The sequence below is a fragment of the Macrotis lagotis genome, chromosome 8 (genome assembly GCF_037893015.1).
Source record: "Macrotis lagotis isolate mMagLag1 chromosome 8, bilby.v1.9.chrom.fasta, whole genome shotgun sequence".
Classification (NCBI taxonomy): Eukaryota; Metazoa; Chordata; class Mammalia; order Peramelemorphia; family Peramelidae; genus Macrotis; species Macrotis lagotis.
Genome location: NC_133665.1, coordinates 118,874,168 through 118,895,308, shown reverse-complemented (window position 1 = coordinate 118,895,308; position 21,141 = coordinate 118,874,168). Strand labels below are relative to the sequence as shown.

General features: G+C 33.3%; 1 protein-coding gene across 2 annotated transcripts in view; it reads left to right on the top strand.

The window, feature by feature from the left end:
- Window positions 1-21,141, top strand: part of ZPBP (zona pellucida binding protein) — a 199,505-nt gene that overhangs the window by 164,011 nt on the left and 14,353 nt on the right. Inside the window, exon 8 of one of the 2 annotated variants that reach the window (XR_012470594.1) lies at window positions 17,034-17,135. The exons of the other annotated variant lie outside the window; for it this stretch is intronic. The gene's annotated coding sequence lies outside the window, so the exon portion shown is untranslated. The remainder of the gene's footprint in view (window positions 1-17,033; window positions 17,136-21,141) is intronic. 2 annotated transcript variants of the gene reach the window in all.

The following is a 21,141-nucleotide window of genomic DNA, read 5'->3' as shown; positions in this document are numbered from 1 at the left end:
ATTTCTTTTTTTTTTTTTTACATAGGCATTGTGCTTTTTTTAAAACCTTTAATTGTTTTGATTGATTTATTTTTTACATTACTACAATAATCTTGGTGTGAAAGTAAAATAATCCCTGCTCTCCCCCAAAAGATAGAGGAACCTCAAGAAAAATAAAGAGAGAGAAAAAAGTACATTTCTGTCTGTGTTCAGATACCATCAACTCAGTCAGTCTCTGGGATGGCATTCTTTATTGTGAGTCTTGATTTTGACTCTTTGTTAAGGTGGGACTCTATTTCCAGTGTGAAGGATGTCCTGTTCCAAGCTTTTGGATTTTTTTTGGTAGCTGTTTTCAGAGATACCACTAGGAAGGACCTGCAAATTTTTGGTTTTTCTAAGATATTATGATCTAAGATGAGGTTTTTACTGTGCTATGGTCTGTGCATGGCCGCAAGCATTCTTTTCTGTCCTGGACCAGTGAGTAGGGTTCCTTCTCCACTGAGGAGTAAGGTCTGTTGTGCTCCTGCAACCCAGATTGGAGTATGAGCAAAGCAACAAAGTCCTGCCTCAGTGCTAGGGAAGAGATCCCTGTAATCTCCTTCAGAGCCCTTACTGGGTGAACTAAGATCTCTGGAAGCAGCTGATTCAGTAACTCCCAAAGACTACTCCTGGTCTGCCAGGGTTGGGTATGCACTGCAGAGGCCTGCCTTATGTAATGCTGCATAACAGTTATGCCATGATGTATATATGTTCTGAACTATGTAAATTGCTGAGGTCTCTTTCAGCTCCAAAACACTATGATTCTCTTCATAAAATATGGTCCAATAAAGAAGCTCATTATCAAGCTTATTATCAAGTTGAAGAGATGGAATTCACATATGAAATAATTTAGAATAAAACAGTATATTGTAAAATATCCAATTATATCTAATTTTCAAAATAACAAATTTGTAGGAAGAATATATGTAACATATTTCATAAGAAAGAGCGAAATCAACATGTGCTGGAATTGTCAAGAAAGATAAGTTGGAGTGAGCTAAGTTATAATGAATACTAATATATGTATATAAATATGTATATACATATATATACTATCTTGAGAAGAGCAGCTATACATTATTAGAAGAAGAAAGAATTAACATTAACATTATTAGACAGAACAGTAGAAATGAAGCAAGTTGATCAGCTAAATTAAATGATTAAATGAAGTATATGTATATATAATCAGAGATTATATATATTGATTTATGTTATGTAGGTCTTTAAATGTAGGTATAGAAATTTAACCTCATGATATAGTATATGCATAATGAGACATTATGTAGGTTGATTTATGTTCTATAGGGTCTTCAAATGTAGGCATAAAAGTTGAACATCATAGTATGGTAACCAGACAATAGGTGCTATTCTAGCTTTATAAAAGTTTAGCACTTTAGCACTTTTCTTCTTTTACATTGTAATGTATTTAATGTCTTTTGTTCCTGAATGGCAACCTGTTATCTCCCTGAGCCTTGGATCTGCCCACCATCTCTATCTGTGAGGGGGTAGGTTCCTTCTCCAGGACCTTAACTGGAACCTCACTCTTCATTAGATTCCTCTTTTTTTAATGGAAAGGGTCTCCACAGCATTCTGAACAATGAAGGAAGAGTCCATTTGGAAATCTTGAAGATCCTGGAGGTCTATCAGACAGATGATGGCGTCAGTGGTGGACTGGCAGGTCCTCAGCTGCCAGTCCCACTAAGTGGAGCTAGGATTCCAAGGAGGGAGCAAAACTGGTCAGGTTGCAGGACTATCTGGAGGTTGATATCTTCCCTAAAGACTTCTATTAGATGGAGACTAAGTTTGACAGCTCTCTTTCTCTCTCTCTCTGTCAGTCTTGTTGTGACTGAATCCACTTTTTAAGGAGATCAAATGTCTCTGGGATTCCCATGTGGTTCATATCTTGGAAGAGAAGGATTTTAGTCAGTTTGAGGAATATACCCATGTTATTCTAGTATAGGGTCTGGGCCTGTTCATTGTCCAATTTTGGAGGAGGTAGAAAAGGACACTCTGCAGGCTCCTATGTAGCAGCTCCTGGATGTCCTCAGCAGTGAAGGAAGACTTCAGTTCACTGAGGTGCCAGAGTGCTGTCAATACCAGTGTAAGTACTAGAGAATCCAGGGACTCAGCCTTGAGGATCACCATTAACTTACAAGTCAGTTCTCTTTTTGGGGAATACTTGACTTCCACCTTTTCCACAACTTTACTGGCCAGACAGACCTCTCCTGTTTTGCACAATGTGACCTTCATTGAAGCATACTGGCAGCTGGTATTATATAAATATAAAATTTTTGTGGTCATCAAGTCCACATGAGTCAAGAGCATCCTTGGGAGACAGCGAGCAGCCACATAGACATAGATTTAGATGAGGGTGCTCTTCAGCACTTCCCTCTTCCAGGGGTGGTCACTCTACTTGGTAGACAAGGGGGGCAGCAGTAAAGGGTCTTGGCTTCTTTGAGGTGGGATATCTTCCTCTGCAGGGAAGGAGAGTACAGCAAGAAGGCAGGTCTAGATCCTATAGAAAGTGTGGAGAGAAGGCACACAGATTCATCTGTGCAATGTCATTGTGATGGGAAGTGGAATAGTATTTGAAGCAACTATCAAGCTTTAGTTCAACTCAACTTTTAAATGAGACCAATCTCCTCCAGATGGATAGTATCATGTACAAATGAATATTCTATGCTTCAGCCTAGAAGTAAGCCTATAACACATGTAAACCTGATATTCTTCAAGATGGAATTAATATTTCTTGAGCAATATATTTCTGATCAAAAGTTAGTCTCTTATCCTTTAACTAAGGGTTATAAAATCAGTCTGATGTATAGGGCCTGTCTCCTACAATGTTGACTTCACCTGTATCAGTATTATCTGGCTATCTCAATGTTAGTATCTGACCAAACTTGAAAATAAGAGACATCCTGGATGAGCAAAGAGAAAATCCTGTTGTTATTTGTAAACATTTACTCTTCAGCATAAGTGGAATTCCTGCTGATAGGAATTTAAGTGCATATAAGATTCGAGAGGAGAATATTGTAAAACCATATCATCTATATGAAATCTCATTGGTTGGCTGCCTAAATTTTTATTATTCTTTGTTCAAATTGTATAAAAATTTCCCCCAAATTCTGGGTCAGTGTTGTCATTTGTAAGGATGCCATCAACCCATGGGATCCTAAAGAATTAAATCTTATTTATAAAACTAACTTTGTTTCATTTTAGCCAAAGGAAAATTATGCTTAAAACATACAAGGAAGCAAAATTCCATTGTAGCCGCTGGCTACTTGAGTTTGGATCTGCCTATGAGGAATTAGTATTCAGACTCCGGAAAGCAAGTGTGAAAAGAAAAACAAAAATTTATTAAAAGAAGTTACAATGAGAGAGGAGAGAGAGAGAGAGAGAGAGAGAGAGAGAGAGAGAGAGAGAGAGAGAGAGAGAGAATATGAATAGCCAAGTAGTGTTGGCTGAGCCAGCAGGTCAGAGAAGACAGCAGCCTAGCACTTTTTAATGTTACTCTCATTCAAACCCTAATCTATCTTTTTCAAGATTACTGTAATAGTGTCTTAACTGGTCTTTCTTATATCATAATATACTCTTTTCAATTCATCCTTTTTTCCCCCACTTTATTTTATTTTTCAATTACATGCAAAGATAGTTTTCAGCATTTATCCATTTGCAAGCTTATGAGTTCCACCTTTTATCTACTACCCTTCCTTCTCTCCTTTCTCCCCATAGTAGTGAACAGTCTAATAAAATTTATACATATAGAATCATGCTTAACTTATTTCCATATTAGTCATGTTGTAAAAGAAAAATTAGAATTTAGGAGAAAAAACATAAAAGAAAATTTAAAGAGTAAATATAGTATGCTTTGCTCTGCATTCAGACTCTATTTTTTTTCTGCATGTGGATATTATTTTCCATGACAGGTCTCTCAGGATTGCTGAAAGGAGCTGTGTCCGTCATAGTTGATCATCTCACAATGTTGACATTCCTGTTTACCATGTTCTCAAGGTTCTGCTCACTTTACTCAGCAAATCTTTCCAATTTATTTTAGTCTGGTAGTTCAAGATTTCTTTCAGAACAATAGTTCACACCATAAAATTCATATATCATAACTTGTTTATTTACTCCCCAATTGATGGGCATACCATCAATTTCTAATTCTTTGCCACTACAAAAAGAGCTGCTGCAAATATTTTTGTACATGTGGATCTTTTCTCCTTCTTTATGGTCTCTTCAGGAAACAGACCTAGTATTGTTATTTCCAGATCAAAGGGTATGCACAGTTTTATTGCCCTTTGGGTATAATTCCATATTGCTCTCCAGATTGGTTGGATCAGTTCATAACTCCACCAACAGTGCATTAGTGTGCTAGTGTCCCAGTTTTTCCATATCCTTCCAATATTGATCATTCACCTTTATCCAGGTAGATGTAAGGTGATACCTCAGAGTTGTTTCCGTACATCCTTTATTCCACTACCCAAATAGTCTTAATATACAGCTTTAATTAGAGGCAACTAGGTGGCTCAGTGGATAGAATGTTGGGCTTGGGGTCAGGATGACCTGTGTTCACATCGGACCTCAGTTATAAGCTGTGTGACTAGCACACATTTGATTACTTTTTGCCACAGTTTCCTCATTTGCAAAATGAGGAAAACAGTAATGCCTACCTCACATTGTTGTTTCGAAAATCAAGTGTAGGGGGCAGCTAGGTGGTGTAGTGGATAAAGCACTGGCCTTGGAGTCAGGAGTACCTGGGTTCAAATCCGGTCTCAGACACTTAATAATGACCTAGCTGTGTGGCCTTGGGCAAGCCACTTAACCCCATTTGCCTTGAAAAAAAAACCTAAAAAAAAAAAAAGAAAATCAAATGTAAAGTTCTTTGCATATCTTAAGGGTCATATAAATATCAATTGATTATGTCATCCTTATAATATTTATCTCTCAAAAACATTCAGTTTCCTGTGGCTTCTTACAAAATAAATTATAGATTTTTCTTTTTGGCATCTAAGACTGGAAAAATGTAGTTTTTCCAGCCTTTTCATGCACTTTATTTCTTTCAAATATCCAATATTTCTTCCTTCTTTCATATCCATCCTTGTGATATTCCATACTTCATGTCTGGAATGGACTCCCCTCTACTAGTTATATTTCTTAAAAGTCTCTTTTCTTTCTTCCAGGTTTGGTGGTATTTCCCTCATGAAACCTTCTTGAGTCCTCCCTTGACTCTTTTTTTTTTTTTTTTAGGTTTTTGCAAGACAATGGGGTTAAGTGGCTTGCCCAAGGCCACACAGCTAGGTAATTATTAAGTGTCTGAGGCCAATTTGAACTCAGGTACTCTGGACTCCAGGGCCGGTGCACTATCCACTGTACCACCTAGCCGCCCCTCTCCCTTGACTCTTAGTTGTCAAACTTGGACTTCTCTTTTGTTTTTCTTTTCCTATCCCATGTATTATTATTTGTGTGCCTGTCTTATTCTCCTTTTAGATTGTAAGTTCTTTGAGAGCAGAGTCAGGGTCATCCCTAGCACCTAAGACAATATTTCACAGAGTAGGAACTTAATGAATCTTTGTTCAATTACTTCAGTAGACTTAACAATAATTTCATACAGTTGGCAGTTTCCTTAATTGATTTGTTCTCTTTCTTTATGCTAAATTATTATGGAATTACCTGTTTGAACCAGAGTTCACTTCTTTTGTACACAATAGTGGCAGCCTAGATATTCAAAAGAGAATACACTACTCAAGAAGATATTTAAGTAATCCTCTAAATTGGACCACAGTAGAAAATGTAACCATAATAACACTGGATACAAAAACAAATTAACATACAAAGTGCACTTAAAATCCATTGAGGCGTGAAATGGCATTCTGGATAGAAGCACATAAAATATAGGAGAGAGAATTTGGTGAAAATAACTTTATTTTCAGAATGAAGGTGCAGCACTGGGAGGTTATGCTCAATAAAAAAGACTGAGACAACTGATGTTTATTGAGTAAAGAATATTTACTTTCTCAGCAGTAGGTTAAGTAAACACTGGATTATATATTCACTGTTTTTAAATCTTCCTCTAGATGGCAGACCAGGATTGGTTGCTGAAAGTTTCTACACACATTATTACATATAATTCTACAATTACATACAATTCTACACATTATTACATATAATTTCTCCTTCATTTAGAAATTTATTATGATGATTTCAATTGTTAAGCCTTTCTGGATAATTCCAGAAGTATCTAATGGAAATGACTCTATTTTTTGTTATGGATAGTATGAATTGAAAAGAGAGTATATTATGATATGAGAAAGACCAGTTAAGACACTATTACAGTAATCTTGAAAAGATAGATTAGGGTTTGAATGAGAGTAACATTAAAAAGTGCTAGGCTGCTGTCTTCTCTGACCTGCTGGCCCAGCCAACACTACTTGGCTATTCATATTCTCTCTCTCTCTCTCTCTCTCTCTCTCTCTCTCTCTCTTTTTCATTTCTCGTTGTAACTGCTTTTAGAAATCACTGGAGCAAAAGTAACATTTGTGTTAAGTACATATCATGTATTTTTTCTTTATTTCCTATATTCCTATATTTATATGTTCAAAACACAAGACCACCAATACCAGAGATTTGTCAAATTGAGGATTATTCTTTCCAGTAGATTTCTGTACAAATACAGATTCTGTAATATTGTACTATAAAAATATTTATTTTCCAAATAATTAAAAATCTCCTTTAAATTATCACTGTCATTTAATTTCACTGGATTTTGTCCTTTTCATTTTATAAAGATTCATATACTTTCTATTTAATATTTAGCTTTAATTTTTTATTAGAATTTCAAGGATTATATTTTTCACATTTATGTTCATTTTTCATTTTTCTGTTTTGAAAAGTTTGTTACTAAGTCCTCACCCTTAGTGTACACTGAATTTAAGTAAGATAATTAAGCCAAAATATCAATAATAATTTACTAATAATAGCTAGCATTTGCTGGGCAATTAAGTGCTGCAGTGGGTACGGTAATGACCTTAGAATTAGGAAGACACATCTTCTGGTGTTCATATCCAGCCCTGTACAACTTACTGGCTATGGGATCCTAGTCAAATCACTTCTATTTGTCTCCTTTTCCTCATCCACTAAATGAATTGAAAAAAAAAAAGCCAAACCCTTCTGTATCTTTGACAGAAAACACCAGATGGCGCCATGTAGAATTGTTTCATGACTGAAACAACTGAAAAACAGTTTCTGAAAAAAAACTGAAAAAAATGACAAGGAAATCTGTAATTTTTAAAAGCTTTCTTCTGGTGGTGTTCAGATTTATTCACTTCAAGCTCATTGTTGCAAACATGATAATTTAAATCTTTTTCTCTCATATTGAGGAATTACTGAAAAGAAGAAAAGTTAGAAAATTTATATTTTAATTAATTTGCCACCAATTGCTATTTAACTTTGGGTAATTGATCTTTATTAAGTAAAGAGAAAAAAAAGCAAAGATTCACAGTTTGCTAAGATTTTGGGGGAATTAGATTCATATGTTCAAGTGACATAGTATCTATTTCTCTTTGCACTGATAAGGGATAAGGAAATAATGGTGGTTCTTAATGTAGTAATTAATATATTTGTATCCTAACAATTACCAGTCAATTTAAAATACTTTTATACTTTAACTTGATTGAGACTGATGGTTTAACTTAGTTTTAATGAGTATAAGTAATCACCTTTACCACATTTTAAATTTTCTGTCTTCTTTACTAGATTTCCTAAAGTTGTTTCTAATTTTTAGCTTATTTCCATTTTTTGTGCCCTACCAGAATTAATAAGCCTCCCTATATCATAGACAGCTATAGAGATTTGGCTTAATTTTGAAGAAATAATTTTAGAAGCTCTAATTTCTGGCACAGTTCAAACACAATTAAGGAACAGATTAGTTGTTCATCTTATAAATTGTTAAAAATAATTAATATTTTATAAACATTCATAGTGATAGAACTATTACACAAGCATTCCAATTACAGTTTTTGTTGTTTCATTTGGGAGTTTTTTTTAAAAAATAATTTTCCATGGCGCATGCAGACAATGATCATTATTAGGCTGAAATTCATTTTCTCCAGGAGCTATGCTATGGCAGGTAAGTAGTATTTTGTAGATTCACAAGTATTTTTTCCTATTATTATTGCAAAATTCCAATTAAAAAAATTTAAAAATAAAGCATTTATCTTTTTGGAGCAAAATTCAGCTTTAAAAGCTTTTCTTAAACATGAGGGTATTTTCCAAGCATATTTTAAAGTCATGTATGATTCCTTGACAATCATCTGGAGAAGATCCATGTAGTTCAATTTATCAGACCCCAGAACACTACATTCTCTTCATTGAGATCAACAAACACTGAAAAATCTGTTTTAAGAGCTGATGGAAAAATGCAAATTGCTTAGAATATGATATGCAATTGAATGAGAGGTAAATTAATTTCTACCTTAATAATAATTGCAGATTGATGTTGTGGTGGGCCCTGAATTAAATGGGTGGAAGAAATTGTTTTTGATCATTTTTGAGTATGGTCTACTCTCTTGTTGCAAAAGCCTATATTTTAAACACTTAATCTTCTGGAAGGTTATTTAGCTTGTTTTAGATGGCCATCTATGAAATCTGGAAGAACTTACTTGTGTTTAAATCCTTCCTCATATGTATGCTAGCTTATCATTTGCAAATCCCTTTAACCTCTCTGTATCCTAAACATTTCCCTAAAATTTTAAATTACAAACAGTTTGAGGATTCCTGTAATAGCAATGAAAACAAGAGAGGCTGCCACAATTCTGGTCATGGTACCAGGGCAGAGAGGAAAAGTTGTGTATACAGGTAAAAAATTACAGTTCAGACCATCAGATAGATCAATGACCAGACCATTCCCTGAATTGCTTTGGAAGCACCAAAAATTTACAAGGTCCCCCTGAGCTATGAATGCAACAGAAAAACCAAAAAAAGATATCTTAACCTAGGTACCTTTCCACACTTAAAGCTGAGCAGAGCCCAACTTTAACATAAAGTTCAGTCAAAAAATAAGTTTTAAAAATAAATTAAAAAAACAAAAATAACCCTTAAAAATAAAAAACTCCTATTGTGTTAGCAAAGCTTAGGATATAGAATTAGAAGATTATGACTTGAAAATATCTACAAAGCCTCAAAGGAAAAAAATGTCAGATTGCATAAGAAGACCATTAAGAATTCCTAGTAGAGGAAAAGAAAAATATATTTTAAAAAAAGTAATGATTTCAAATAAAGGAAAAGTAAAAAAAAACAATTTTAATTAAAAGAGAGAATGAGGCAAATGACATTTTACTATAAAGTACTATAAGCAATATCAGTACTAAACATGTGTGTGTATATATTTATTTATTATATGTTATATATCAAATGGAACAGATCCAAATGATGGAAGCAAAAGTTAAGTTAGTTACTGGATGAAACAGACAATAAAACTGTACTAGTGGAGGACTTCATCTCTCTCAGACATAAGAAGATAAGGAGAAAAATAGAATTTTAAAAAATTATAATAAATCTCTAGAATATATTGAATGGTAATAGAAAGGAATATAGCTATTTTTGCTGTACATGGTATCTTCATAAAAACTGAATAATAGATTTGCCTTTGAATCATAGATTAATAATTAGAAACTAATATTGATAATTAGTGAATTAAAAAGCATCATCAAAACAATAATTTCATTAAAGATGACAATAGCAAGGCATAAACCCCTCAGATTTATGAGATGCAGCCAAAGTAACTCAGCAAAAAAATTTGTATCTCTAAATGCTTAAACATAAATTAAAGAGAAAAGGAACAGATCAGTGAATTGGGCATGTAAAAGTAGACTAATAACAAAAATTCTCATAGAAAAGAGAAATCTTGAAAGATAAAAAAAGTTAAAAAATAAATAAAATTGAGTTGGTTTTATGGAAAAAACCACATAGTAAAATGAATAAAACATGAGCTAATTTGATTTTAAAAAATAGAAAATTTATTTACCAATATCAAAATATGACAAGAGTGAACATATAACTAATGAAAATGAAATTAGAATAATTATTAGAAAATTTTACCCAACTATATTTCAATAAAACTAATAATCTAAATGAAATTGATGAATACTTACAAAAGTATAAATTCCCCAAAAGGGGAAATAGAATACTTAAATGACATTATCTTGGAAAAGCAAGAGAAGTGTGACTGTAGTGACTTTCTAGGTCCTAAGCAATGAACTGATCATTTGAGGAAGAATGTCAGTGGTGGGACTGGCTTGTTCTCTCTGTGTCAAGTAGAATATAGCATAGCCTGAAGGAGTGAAAGCTGGAGAAAAAAAGAAATCTATTTTCTCTTCAAGCCCCTGAAAAGAAAGACTGTGTGTGTGTGTGTAGTAGAATTATCATAATTCCCAATTTGGGACTTCAGGGAATTTTCCCTTGAGTCAGAGTTGAGACTCTCACTGAACTGAGTATTTTTGCTTTCAATAGAAGAGCTCATTCATTCACCATGTACTGTCTGGTATATATTCTCCTCTATATACTTTTTCCAGTTTCTGTTATGCTATATATTTGGATAAATGAATTTATTATTTATTATATGTTTTCATTGTGGAATTGACTGCTAAATATCTAGAGCACTAATCTTTGTATATTTAGGTTATTCCTTCCCTATTAAGGAATAGAGATCAGAAATGCAGCTTGAACCTAAAAATTATTTCTGCTACACAAATAATATTTAAGGAAGCAAATAATCCTCATATCTCCCCTGGAGCTAACTTCTGGCTCCAACCTTCTATTTCTCTTTTGGTGGGAACTGAAATTTCTCTTGGAGAAGGGTGGAGAGAAGAAATTCTAGGAATATTTATTCTTGCATTACTGTGAGCCACATCTAGACAGATTCATGTAGACATACATAACGTACCTAATACATAATGTAATGAAAAACCATTCAATTTCTCCCTTTCCCCACTATCACAACTATGCTAGTTACTATATGCACTGCTTAGTCAATTTTCAGATGACTTTGGATCTCAATGGAAAGGGCTTGTATTTTTCAGGAGCTCTATGCAATCAAAACTGCCTTCAACAGGCAGAAGCATCTAGATAATTTTATTATTTGTAAGTAATTCTTCTATCTATTTTTTTGTATGGGACAGTCTCCATGACACAAGTGAATGCTTTTGATGAGAATGTCTCATTGTTGTTTTTTAAAACCATATTGATACTAAGAGGATTGTTGAAATAAAGTACCTCTGTGGTCTCCTATATTAAGGAATCTAGGATAATCTTATAACTTACCTGGGAGACAGCTTGTTGGAGGAGAACCTTTAAACTTGTGTTTTAATCTACCCAGTAAATTTTTTTATAATCAAAAGACAATAAATACAGGAAGATATTCTCTGTTTTTTTTAGCATTTCAACCAATTATGTTGTTGTCATCGTATTAAGAAATTTAAGAAACCAGAGAAATGGGTTTGTCTATGTCAACAGATATAGCATTAATACTGATTCTAAGTATAATTGGGGTCTGACACACACATGAAGTCCACAATGTCTCAGATTATTTCTTTGCATAGAGGGCATTAAATGGAAGATAATGTCTCTTTAACATTGAGGATTCTGTAGTTGCTTCTGGGAAAATCTTGAAGTGTAATGAAAATCCCACAGGGAGACAGACTGGAGAGTGTGTATAGACATTTTGGAAATGCCTGGCTAACCACATATTGATAGACCCCAGGGACCTTGGAAAGGGCATATAAACTTGAGCTACTTGCTCTTTGCCTTATTTACTTTGGGGAATCTCATTGACTTCCTTTGCTTAAGTATTAAGTAAAGGAAGTGGCATCTCTAACCTTAGAAATTTCAGAGAGTTGGGAGAATTAGTCACAAAAGTCAGAGTCCAAGCCAGATTTCACAGCCTGATGCTATAGTAGCTTAGGGAAAAAAAATCAAGGGAATCACCTTGGAGTCTTCAGCCCAGAACTCATCCAGTTTTTGGATGTGACCTAGGTAAGGCTAATACTATGTCAAACTGAACTAAGTTTCAGCCCTACTCCCACAGAGACTGTGTAGGAGGAAGTATTCTTCCAAGGGGTTGTGGCTATATGTTTTTCCTATAAATTAAATATTGCATTGTATAATTTAGTGGATTTAAAGTGCTAGTCATTGGCCCTGTAAAGCTGGAGGAACACAGCCAAGGACAATAATAGTAACAATACTATTAGTAGTGGTGGTAAATAATAAAAAAATAATAATACCTCAAATCTTCTTCTGTACCTGAAAACTCTGAGAGGCAAGGTATCAGGCCAGGTTCTCAAAAAAAAAGTGCATCTGCACTTTTATAATCACTGTCTGGCTTATATGTTTCAAACACATTGATTGTTGTGAGACACATCTATATAACAATATAAAGTAATCTCTCATTATTGTTGTACCTTCATATATTAGAAGTTCTTAAACTCAGGTATATGAATTCATTTCTTTTTAATGTAATATTTTCTTAAAAGTATTCACTAAAGTATTTTTTCTGAAAAGTATTTATAGCAGGGACTGTCTTTTGCCTTTCTTTGTATTCACAGCAAATGATATATATAATTAGTTTTTGCAAGGCAATGGGCTTAAGTGGCTTGCCCAAGGCCACACAGCTAGTTAATTATTTAGTGTTTGAGGCCAAATTTGAACCCAGTTCCTCCTGACTCCAGGGCTGGTGGTCTATCCACTGTGCCACCTAGCTGCCTTCCATCTCAGTTTAAAAAGAAAAATGTGGCAAATATTCAGTCAAATAAAAACAAAATCCTGTATTGGCCATATCTGAAAATATTTATCTTATTCTGTGTCTTAGTCCATCAAGTCAAATCAAAAGCCATTTATTAAGCTCTTATTATATGCCTAAGTGCTGAGAATACTGTATTATATTTATATAGAAATTATATTTATACAGAAATTATATTTATGCAGAAATAGGGGCAGCTAGATAGTACGGTGGTTAGAGCAATGACCCTGGAGTCAGAAGGACCTGAGTTCAAATCCGGCCTCAGATGCTTATTAATTACCTAGCTATGTGACCTTGGGCAAGTCATTCAACCCCACTGCAATATGGAAAAAAATCAAACCCCCAAAATATAATCAGAAATAAAGGTTTTGATTTAAGGAATTTATATTCTAATTTGGATATCAGATAAAAAGCAACTCAAAATAGCAGGGGAAGTATCTATGAAATGCCATTATTTAAATTAATTAATTAAATTAAAGACATATTAGACTATTCCCCTGACAAAATATGCTGAATTTTGCAGGGTAATAAATTCTTGATTGTAATTCAAGGTAATTTGCCTCTTAAATATGGTATTCCATGTCTTCCAGTCCTTCAATGTTGAAGCTGTTAAGTCTTGTGTAAGTCTGATTGTGTTTCCTTTGTTTATTTATTTATTTATTTGTTGGTTTTTGCAAGGCAGTGGGGTTAAGTGACTGGCCAAAGGTCACACAGCTAGGTAATTACCAAGTGTCTGAGGCCATACTTCAACTCAGGTCCTCCTATCTCCAGGGCTCACACTCTATCCACGGAACCACCCAGCTGACCCTTGTGTTTCTTTTGTATTTAAAGTCCTCTTTTTTGCTGCTTGCAGCAGTTTCTCTTTTATTTGAGAATTCTAGCTAAGAGAGCCCTTTGAGTTTGTTTTTGTTTTTTTTTTTGTATTCTCTTTCTGGAGGAGTTCTGTGTATTCTTTTTAGTGTCTATTTTGTCTTCTTGCTCTAGCAGATTTGGACAGTTTTCCCTGATAATTTCCTGTAAGGTATTTTCCAGGTTCTTTTTTTGATCTAGACATTCTAATAGTCCAATAATTCATAAATTATTTCTCCTGTATCTCTTTCCCAAGTTGCTTGTTTTTTTATGTCTTTTTACTTTGATGGAATCTTGCAGTCATGTAGATTCATTGGTTTCTATTTGTCCACTTCTAATTTTTAGGGTTTTATTTTCTTCAGTTATCTTTTGTTTCCTTTTCCTTTAATTTAAATTTAATTAATTAATTAAAGGATTAAAATTCCTTTTCCTTTAATTTATTTATTTACTTTAATTTTATTCTTTGTTGAGTTGCATTTCTTTTCGAGTTGTTTGATTTTATTTTATTTTTTGAAACATTGCCTTCATTTCCAGTTGGTTATTTTTACTTTTAAAGTAGTTGATTTCTTTAGTCAGTTTTTCATAATTTTCCAGCATGACTCTTCATTTCTTTTTTCTACTTATCTCTCTCTCTCTTCTTTGTTTTTTTTAATTCTTTTAAAACTCTTCTGTGAGCTTTTAGATTTAAGTTCACTTCATAGACTCTTGATACTTTTCCTTGTAGGTAATTTTTCACTGCTTTCTTCTTCTGAAGTGACATTGTTATCATCTCTATCTACACAGTATCTACCCCATTGTTACTTTTAACAAGTATAGAAATGCTAACATATTTATTTATTTTCCTGCATATTTCACCTATAAATGCTCTTGGTGAGATCTTACTTAGATGATTTTGATTCTCATATTAATCTTTCTATGAGCTTTCCCCCCTGCATTGATTTTCATATTTCTCCTTATGCTTTTCAAATGAGATGATAATTGGTTTTGTCCTTGCTATCAAGTAACTCCATTTGATAAGGAGACCTAGCATTGGTATTTGTACACTTTTAGCACCACCATTGAGATAAATGTTTATTTCTGTGTAATTATGGTTGCTCAGAGGAGTGCCCCAATTCATTTAATAAGCATGTAGAGCAATGAGCTTTGAGGCTTTGGAAAATACCCTTCCTATTAATCAAAGACATGCCCATTGACACCTTTAGAAAATAAAAGGTGTATCCTTGAGCTGCACCAAAGTGAATTGATTCATTCAGAGACTACTTTTTTTTCTTCCACAGGGATATATTTTATGTGATTGGAAGTCCTTGGGATACTTTTATTTTTCTAGATGGCTAGGAGATAGACTTTTATTGGAAATGTCAATCTTTTATAGGTAAGAAAGCATAAAAGAGGGATGATAAACTATTATCATTTCTTTTTCCTTCTTTTCCTGTTAATGAACCTGTTCATGAAGCTGTAGAATAGAGTGAATTGATGTTCATGTGTTTGAGGGAATTGCCTATACATGTTTAGTCTTCAACCTGGATTCTGGGAACCATTAATGTCTACCATGGGCAGACGCATATGAGATACACAATAGAGAGGAATTTACAAGCAATCTCCTTAAACCCTTTGCCTACTGTGTGGGGGAATCTGGGTATTATTCCTCCTTCTAGACTTCTGGCAGAGAAGTGAGATTTCTTAAGCAGTGCCGACCTTGGAGTTTGCTAGACAATGACCGCAAATTCAAAAGTTAACACATTTCGTCTTCTGACCAGATTCTGTCTGCATGCCTCATGTTATTCTTCACAACTGATGGAACAGTAAAGGAGTTAAAGCTACAATTTGGGGGTGGAGGAAAAGAATCATGCTTTATTCCCTGCTATCACAAAGAAATATTTGGTTAAGGAAGATTGAATGGGATGGGCTTTTCCTATTCCTTGGACTCTTCCTGTTTTTGAAGAAGGCCAAACCATATGGAGACTAAGGTCTCTATCTCTGTGGGAAAGAAAAGTCTCAAAAACATGTCAAGTGATTTTTTTCACTAGCACCCCAACTTCATATCCTTTCTGAAAAAATACTATATTTTTTGAGCTCCTGGGTCCTGAGCAACTTCAGCATTTTCTGTGGAGAAAAAGTTATGTTATTTTTGCATTATATCCTTATTCTAAAATTAGTTCTTCTTAAGTGCCATTTCTATGACCTCAGACACTGAGAAGGTAAAGGTTCTATTGTTATCCTCTACTTAATATTTATTCGTTGAGTATTTTTATAGGACCTGAAACCACTGTTGCCAACATTTAGATACCTATGCAGTAGCTCAGAGGTTCAGTGGATAGAATTAGAGGATCTGAGTTCAAATCTCACCCCATATTTGTGACACATATGACCCTGATCAATCACTTAACCGTTTGCTTTAATTTTCTTTATAAAATGAGCTGGAGAGGAAATGGTAAATCAATTCAGTATCTTTGTCAAGAAAACCAAAAACCAGAGGCCGAAGGGGTCAGATATAACTACAATAACAAACATCATATTTGGAGATTTTCTTGAATAAATTGTGGATTGGGATTTAATGCTCTAAAAAAATGTTGAATTTCTGGCTTAGTCTCAAGATCAAACCTAGTTTCTAGAGGCCCATGAGTTAGAGATTACATTAATTAATATTAACTAAAAATTCTAGTTAGAGTCAGCATCTTTATTTTCTCCCACCTCAAATTTTTCATTCAAAACCTTTTTTATATGACTTGGGTTGGGGTTCTCATTCCATGTGATATAATCATTTCCTTGCAATTTAAAATATATTTTTGATATTCTTTATTTCTTTTTTTTAGGTTTTTGCAAGGCAAATGGGGTTAAGTGGCTTTCCCAAGGCCACACAGCTAGGTAATTTATTAAGTGTCTGAGACTAGATTTGAACTCAAGTACTCCTGACTCCAGAGCTGGTGCTCTATCCACTATACCACCTAGCTGCCCCAATATTCTTTATTTTTTATAGTTATCCCATGTATTTTTTTTAGAAAGGAAAAAATCAGCTAAATGAGTCATACAATGAAAAACTCTGAAAACATGTACATGAAGGGTTAGATTGGAGGTATCTTCTCATATCTTTCCATTTGAGTACTGTTTGTGCTTCATAATCATTTAGTTTTGATCTTTATAACATTTAGTTTTGATTTCCTTAATATGTCATTCTCTTCATTTACATTATTGTAGTCACTGTAATGCACAGTTTTCTCAGCTCAGCTTACTTTAATTTTGGATCATTTTAATAAAGACCTTTCCATATTTCTCTGTATTCATTACAAATGTCATTTTATACAGCATAATAATGTTCCATTACAGTTTGTTTAGCCATTCCCCAATCGATAAGCATCTACTTTGCTTTCAATTCCAGGAACAGTACATGATCAAGTTTTGTAAAAGACTTATCCAAAACTGATAGAGGGATATTGAAGGCTCCTATTCTTTTTGTGTTATTATCTATGGCTTCTTGAAGGTCAGTTGTTTCCTTTATGAATTTAGATGCTAATTATTTTAGAGCATATGTTTAATATTGATATTGGTTTGCTTTTTTGTGATTCCTTTTAGTATAATGTAGTTTTCTTGTTTATCCATTTTATTTTTGACATTTTTACTTTATCAGATAACAGGTTGACAGTTTTGCTTTTCTGAATTCTCTTGATGAATATATCCTGACCTTTTCAATTTGAAGTTTATTCCCTTTCTAGGAGAAGATTAACATAGCAGCTCTTTCTTCAATATTATATCATATACTCCAAGTAGTAGACCTTGTTTTTTCCCCATGTTTATCTTATTCTGAACATAATCAATCAGTCAAACAAACAAACAAAAACACTCTTTCTGGGTCATTTTGAGTATATTAATCAGTTTCATATTATTTTCATTAAGAATAGTGGAAAACAGAAGAACCCAAGAAGTCACCTCATATTTGAGGCAAATTAGCAGATGAGGATATCAGGAATGGGGCAGAAGAAATTACTTAAAAACAACTTCAAATGTTGGTGGGTTGTTGGGTGACTACCATGACATATCAGAAAAGATAAATTTCAGCCATTCAGAGATGATCTGATGCTTTTGTGTTTGCTAGTAAATACTCTAAACATTTTTAAAAAATAAGTAGCCATAAGTAGTGAAAAAATTATGTAATTAAAAATGAAAGGGAAGTCTTTGTGAGTGCAAGTGTGTTAGGAAATGGATTATTGGCCACATGCACCTCTATCTTTTTTTAAATAATATTTTTAAATATCAGTTTTATCATCCCCCTTTCCTGTAATCCTCTATATAGTTTATATATATATGTATATATATATATATATACATATATATATATATATATACACACACACACATATATATTGAACACCTTGTGATTTCTTTTCCTACTTAACTGTTTAGGTTTATCTATAATGAAATCATTAGATTCCCTCTTTGACCTTTTTCTGTACCCATGGTATTCCTCCATATGCCACTATCAACCCTGGTTTTCTCAGGAATTTTATTTTTATCGTATTTTTAAAAATCAAGGAGACTTTTCCTTAGTAAATTTATGCTGCCTACTTTATTGAACACTGTGTTACTGGATTCTTGAATTTTCTTTCAGTTTTTTAAAAAATTCATTTTGTGCCTCTTTGCAGAGGTTTCTTTCACCTTTTTCATATGTTTCTGATTTATCCTTATTTAATGCATTCAATTTCTAATTTTTTAAAATCAATGCCAGATTGTTTTAATGCCTTAGACTAGTCTGGAAGTGCTGTTTCTACTTTATTATTTTTTTTTTAGTATTTCCCTTGATAATCTAGATTTTTTATTTTTCTATATGAATCAAATTTTATTTTATCAAAACCTTTTTTATCAAATTCTATCCATTTGATAATTTTATTGGTATAGCATTAAAGAGCAAATTAACTTGAAAGTAATATCATTTTTATTATTTTGACATTTTATTCATGAGCCACAGAATATATCTTCAGATATTTTTTATTTCTTTAAGGAGTATTTTATAATTAAATCGATGAAAGTCTTTTGTGTGTGCTGTGGTAGGTCAATTCCCAGATATTTTATGTGTTTATAGTTTTTGGAATAAGGCTTCCTTTTATTTATTTTTTGAGTTTTGTTATTATTATATAGAAATTACATGCATTTTTGAGGGTTTGTTTTATAGCCTGCATGTGCAGTCATGCAAAACATATTTCTGTATTAGTCATGTTGTAAAATAAGGCAGATCCAAAAAACCCCTAGAAAAATAAAATTGCAAAATATGTTATAATCTGCATTCAGACTCTATCAGTTCTTTCCCTGAAGGTGGGGTAGCATTTTCCATCACAAGTCCTTAGGAATTGTCTTGGATCATTGTATTTCTGAGAATACCTAAGTCATTAACAGTGGATCATCACACATATTTCTGTTACTGTGTACAATGTTCTCCTGGTTCTGCTCACTTGACTTTGCATCAGTTCATGTAGGTCTTTCCAGGTTTTCTTCTGAAATTAGTCAATTACATATTACAGCTTGTTTAGCCATTCCCAGTTGATGGGCATCCTCTCAATTTCCATTTCTTTGTCACTACAAAAAGAGCTGCTATGAATATTTTTGTGCATATAAGTCTTTTTTTCTGTTTTAAGAAAATTTCCTTAGGATACCGATGTAGTAATGATATTATTGGAACAAAGGTTATGAACAGTTTTATAGTATTTTGAGCTCCTACTGCTTCAAACTGCTCTCCATAATGGATGGATCAATTCATACCTCCATCAGTAGTATTTCAGTGCCCCAATTGTCCTACATCCCTTTAAATATTTATCATTTTCCTTTTTGTCATAGTAGCCAATTTGATAAGTATAAATGGGGTATCAGAGTTCTTTTAATTATCATTTAGGGATTTTTTTTAAATTCAAGTATAGATAGCTTTCTTTATTAGAAAACTTCCTCTTCGTATCTTTTCCCTATCAATTAGAGAATGACTTTATTCTCATTAATTTGATTCTGTTGGCCATATATTTGAGAAATAAAGGCTTTATCAGAGAAAAGTTATAAATCTTTTTAAAGTTAAGATTACTACTATTTCTCTCCATTCTATTCTCCCTATTTATTCCCCTCTTTCTCCTTCCACTCTGTCCTTCCTCAAAAGTGTTTTGCCTTCTGACTCTCCCCTCTCCTTCTGCCTTCTCTTCTATCACCACCTCCAACCCTTCCCTTACACCCTTTCTCTCCTACTTCCTTGTAGAATAAAATACATTTTTTAATACTTGATGGAATGGGTATTATTCCCCCTTTGAGCCAATTCTGAGAGAGGTTCAAGCATTGTCTAACACGTCCTCATCTTCCTCACCATTGGATAAACTCTTTCAGACCTCTTTTGTTTAAGTTAATTTACCCCATTCTACCTTTTCCTTCCCACTTCTCTATGTGTATCTCCTTCATTTTGTTTTTTTGAAGTCATTCCATAGTTTTCAACTCATACCCATGCCCTCTGTATAGGTTACCTTCTGAGTTCCCTAATAATGTTAAAATTCTTAAGAGTTACACATATCAGCTTCCTATGTAAGAATGTAAAATGTTTAACCTTAATGAACTTTTGATTTCTATTTCTGTTTTCCTTTTTTATGCTTCCCTTGAATCTTTCTATTTAAAAATCAGATTTTTCTAGTTACTTCTGGTCTTTTCATTGGGAATGCATGAGAATCCTCTATTTCATTAAATATCCATTTCCCCACTGATATAGCAAACTTAATTTTGCTGACTAGGGGATTCTTGGTTGTAATCCTAGCTACTTTGTCCTCCAGAGTATCATAAAACAAGCCTTCCAGTTCTTTAATGTACAAACTGCTAAATTTTATATCATCTTGACTGTGGCTTCATGATATTTGAATCATTTCTTTCTGGTTACTTTCAGTATTTTCTCCTTGACTGGGGTTTCTGAAATTTGGCTATAATATTCCTTTGAGTTTACATTTTGGTTTCTGGTTAAGGTGGTGAATAGTGGATTCTTTACCCACAACTTCTAGGACATGAGGGCAGTTTAACCTAGGTAATTTATTGAAATCTGATGTCTAAGTTCTCTTTTTTTGTCATAACTTTCAGGGAGTCCAATAATTCTAAACTATCTGTCCCGGACCCATATTACAGATTAATCATTTTTCCAATGAAATTCACATTTTCTTTTCTGTTTTTTTTTTTTAAAAAAATCTTTTGATTTTGTTTTCTTGTTTCTGAATGTCTCATGGTTGTCATTGACTTCCACTTGCCCAATTCCAATTTTTAAAGTTATTTTCTTCAGTAAACCTTTGTACCTTCTTTCCCATTTGACCAAATCTACTTTTTTCTTTTTTTTCTTTAGATTTTACTAATTTTGAGTTTTACAATTTCCCTTTATTCTTGCTTCCCTCCTCCCACCTCCCACAGAAGGCATTCTGTTAATCTTTACATTGCTTCCATGGTATACATTGTTCTCAATTGAATGTGATGAGAGAGAAATCATATCC